Raw genomic sequence first — 5,124 nt, forward strand, 5'->3', positions numbered from 1 at the left:
ATAAACACATGTAGAAGAAATCCATGATAAATGTGATATAATTTTAAACGTATATGAGGATTGATTTTCAGCATATCTAAAACCTCGGAAGACCCCAAACGGCCTCTGATATCCCTTCCATCTCTAGTGCTATTATCCTATATCAGGGAAAAGGCATAGGCAACATTGTTAGTCAAATAATATAATTGAGAATTCATCAGTAACAATCAACGAATATGCCTGGTGTTTAAAGTATTAAAAGATTCAACAAAATTTTAAACATTTTAAGATATAGGCAATGCCACAGGATGAAAGCAAGATTCCTCAATCAGGATTTTACTGAAGAAAAATATCTAATTTGTTCCAACAATGAAAAAGACATATTGATATAGAAGCTGGTCTGGGTGAAATTGCCCAACCAATATTAATGGATAAAAAATGCAGGAAAGATGGAAATCAAATGTTCTAAATTGTCTCAATTGTACCTTCTGTTTGTAAGCATAATAAATTTAACCATTTGTATTAATTGTCAGGCAAGATACTGAAGACCTTGGCAGCATGAGCGTTGTATAGATCACTGATGTTGATCAAAGGTGACGGTTTCAGAATAAAAAGGTGAATTTGTGAAATACAAAGCTAGTTTAAAAATACTATCCAATGAGAAGATGTGGGTTTCTGGCCCATGAATAAAACATGGGAATTATGGGTTCTTTGAGCAGTAACATAGTCTGGTTAAGAAAGTTTTAGGTAAAGTATCTCATACTATTGTTTTGGATAAAATGGAGAATTGTGAACTAGATAAAAGTTCAATGAGGTAAAACTTTAAATCACTAGGTGAGAAATCTGGTGGCAACAGAGGATAAAGATTTAGCACAGTGACTCAGGCATTGTCTTTGCTTTATGTCATTTAATATTGGTATCAATAACTTCAAGAAAGCAAGAGATTTCATGCTTATGATATTAGCTTAAAATACAAATTTATCAGGCACGGCTAACACTGATGATGGAGTTGATTTTTTTTAAAAAATACTTGAATGGGCTACTACATTGGGCTGAATCTAAAAATATTAATGGGTAAAATTTAAAGTTTTAAATTTAGGCTTAAAATTAACTACATAATTAGAAAATATGACTGATGTGGCTAAACATGTGGTTTTTCCTGGAAAAACAATCTAATTTACATAGAAATCAATCTGCATGTGAATTAACAGCATGAAATTGTATTTTAAAATATTAATGTTGGGGCAGCTACATGGCATAGTGAGTAGAGCACTGGCCCTAGAGTCAGGAGTACCTGAATTCAAATCCAGCCTCAGACACTTGACACATTTACTAGCTGTGTGACCTTGAGCAAGTCACTTGACGCCAGTTACCCTGCCTTCCCCCCCTCTGCAAAAGCAATGTTAATGTCCTTATAGATTGTATTAATCCTAGCTTAGTGTTTAGAACTGGGAACACAATTGTCTCTCTGAATTTTGCCTTGATCATAGACCATACGGAGAATTATGTTCAGTTGTGTGTGCCATATTTTGGAAGGGCATTTATAAGCTGTAAAGTGCTAAGTGTAGGGCAACAAATATAATTGATTGCATTAATCTCATGCCACATGAGGACAGTGAGTGGGAGGAAGTGGGATTTTTAAAATGGTCAAGAAAATAAATGCATGAGGATGGTGATGATACCTGCCTTCACACATTTGACAGATTGGCATGCTCAAGTGGGATTACTCTTATTCTACTTTGCTCCAGAGTACAAAATGAAAAAAAAATTAATAATAATTATGGAAATCACAGTGACAAATTTAGGTTTCACATGAGGAAAAACTTCCTTACTATTATAACTATTCAAAAATGATGAACTGCTTCTAGTGTCCTCCTTTACTGGAGGTAGCTAACTGAAGACTGGATAACTTCCTGTTGAGTACTTCATGGTGGGGACTCGAGTTAGACCATTATATGGCCTTCAAGAGACCCTTCCAACTTTGAGATACAGTCCTTTTGAAAGTCTAAAGATGTTTTGAGAGTCTACAAAGACCATCAGAGATAGAGTTTAAGAGACAACATATTTCAAACTCATACCTTTAGGTAACTAAATGTTTAAGTCAAAAATCATGTCAAATTAAAGGTTGAATTACACTTTCAATCAGTTGGTTTAATTAGAATTAGCCATTGATTATCCTTTAAAAAAACCCACTACTCATACAGTTTCCTTTCCTAGTCCAACCAAACCTAATTATGGAGACCCTGCTGTTTAAAAAAGGAAAATCTAAGGGGAGAATCCCACAAACAAGTACACAAGTTTTAAAATGATCACTTAGTTTGCCTAGTCAACAACATTGGATATAAAAATATGTCTGTGGACTTGGTGCTTTTTTTTTCTTTTTAGTGATACTATATTCTTTTTTTCCCTTAATCACTTTCACTTCTAAATGAACATCCTTTCAAAGGAATCTTCACTTTTAACAAATAAGACAATAAAAACATTTTAACACACTGTTCGTGTCTGACAATGTATACTTGATAGATAGAACATCCTTTTAGTGCTAAGTGATGGTAATACAAAGAAAATATAAATAAGGCAGTCTCTGCCCTCAAGGTGCCTATGTTCTAGTGGGGAAAGACAACATAGAAAGAATACTGATTCCACATCTATATATATCTATATATCTATCTATTTATATCTATATCTATATCTATATCTATATATATATATCTATATCTATATAGATATAGATATAGATATATAGGTGGAAGAAGCATAATTCACCATTGGTGAGGGATGTGCTGGCAAATATTTAACAAGAGGATATAGATATAGATGATCAGAGTCAATCCTCTATATAGTTCCTTCTATATCTACATGCTTATGACCATCTACATAGACATGTATATGTGTATAGATATAATTCTCTGCATACATATAGATCTTAATCTAGAAAAAGAACTATATAATTGTAACATATATACATATACATATATAAAATTTTCCATCTTTCACCATATTTAGGTATGTATCTATGTACATTTTAGCAACTTTTAAGACTTTTATAATTTCAATAGAAATTCAACTTCTAGAACAACTGGAATAATTTGTGGATTAGTAGTTATGTTCTAGTCTTGAGGAGTAATTCTGCATTATCTCAATATATTTTGAGGAAAAAATAGCCTATCTTACATGGGAGATACGGGTTAAGGTGTTGATCCTACCATGAATGGTAACAGAAAAAAAAAGGTTTGCAAGAAGCTAATCATTTAGTTTTCAATTGAGTTTCCCAATTTTAAAAACTTTATTCTCTTTTGACAAATCATCTAAATAACTCTTCCATTATAACTTTTGAAGTTTTGCCCAATCAGTGTTTCTAGATGATTATACTATCCTTAGTACAAAAGAAATTGATAGTAGCCTGTTTCTGTGCTTCTATTGGACATAAATGGCATACTTGAAATAAATCTTCTTGTTAATTATCAGCAGTAATTTAAATGGAAGTTCCCTATGAAGTAATTAAAACAAAATCTAGTTTGATTTCAAATTAGCTCACTAACATTTTAAATAAGGGCGGTAGCCATTATATACTTCATTACTTCTGAATAGGTAACATCTGCCTGATAGAACAATGCCACGGTAGGATTTTCCAAAAGCTCTCTCTTATGTCCCTAGTAAAGAAAATTCAAATTAAAATGTGATGGGGAAAAAGAATGCGTGCTTATTTGATCTCCTCTCTTCTCAATCCTAGTTTTATAGTTTCTCCAATAACACAGAACCATATAATCTGAGTTGTTACACTGTACGTACATTGCATACAAAACTTTAGCTGTGGTCAGCACAGGAAAGAGTACAGGGGAATAAATCCCTGAGGACTTTTTTTTTAATGGACTGTTATCTAGCTAAGCATTTCCTCATAATGCATTTTGCATTTAAGTTTTTAAACCTAAATCTAGGATTATATATATATAGAGAGAGTGAGATGTGTAGACATAGGTATAGATATATAGATATACATATATATATGTATATGTATACACACACACATATATATACATACATATATATATACATGTATGTATATGTGTGTGTGTGTGTGTGTGTGTGCGTGTGTGTGTACACAAGTTTAGCCCAACATAGGCTTTCAGTCTCATGATACATTATGGTGCCTTTTCTGTTCAGGCAGGTAGGAACATGTCTTTGTGTATAGATTAGGCTGGTTTCCCTTAAAAGGGGACAGAGAAATTATCCTAGAGATTTGGTTAGCCTAAGAGAACAAAGGCTTCAAGTATTGGCTCATTGTTTTCTAGAAGGCTTACCATATGAGAAATTGTGATCCTGAAGTTTTTCAAAAACTTTCATGTGGATATACATAACTGGCAGTGTTGCCAATTTCTGTTGTGAACACAGAGGCAGGAAGATATAGTATTCTAGATTTGTAACTTATTTATTTTATAGTTTACTTCCCTGCTAGAATATAATCTTTTGTGAGTTAGAATTGCTTAATTTTTTAAATCTTTGTATTCCCAAAATCTAGCAAATTGACTGTTAAACTATAAATAATACACTCTTGTTTATTTATCCAAGGCATTGATAAAAGTTTTCAACAGTATTTGGCCATGTATACGTCACTGATGAATTCTGCCTGAGATTTTATTATAGCTTTAGATTAATGTTGTAATTATTACTTAAGCAGACACTTACCTAATTCCAAAGATAACCTGGAATATGCAAATACTGAAGGACAGAATGCAATGGAAGTTCTAGCATTTAGGCAGGTACAAAGAAGGAGAATTGTGAGAATTGAAGTAGGGAAAGCTGGGAAGGTTGCCTATTTCTAAGAACAGAAAATGAAATCCAAGAACAATCTAATCAAGTTGAGTCAACAAGGATTTATTAAGCACCTACGAATGTGCCAGACAATATGGTAGACACTAGAGATTTAAACAAATGGGAAAAAAAAAGATTTCTTGTTGCTCTCAAGGAGTTCACATTCTAGTGGTGAAGCCAACATGGAAACAGCTTTGTAAAAACAAGATCTCATCTATGTTATTTTCCCATTCACCCATCAAGTTCACAAGAATATCATGAGACTTTATAAAAAGGCTTGTGGAAATCAAGTCATATTGCAATCAATGTATAGCATTTCCCTGATCAAGCAGT

This window comes from Trichosurus vulpecula, chromosome 4 (genome assembly GCF_011100635.1).
Source record: "Trichosurus vulpecula isolate mTriVul1 chromosome 4, mTriVul1.pri, whole genome shotgun sequence".
NCBI classification, from domain to species: Eukaryota; Metazoa; Chordata; class Mammalia; order Diprotodontia; family Phalangeridae; genus Trichosurus; species Trichosurus vulpecula.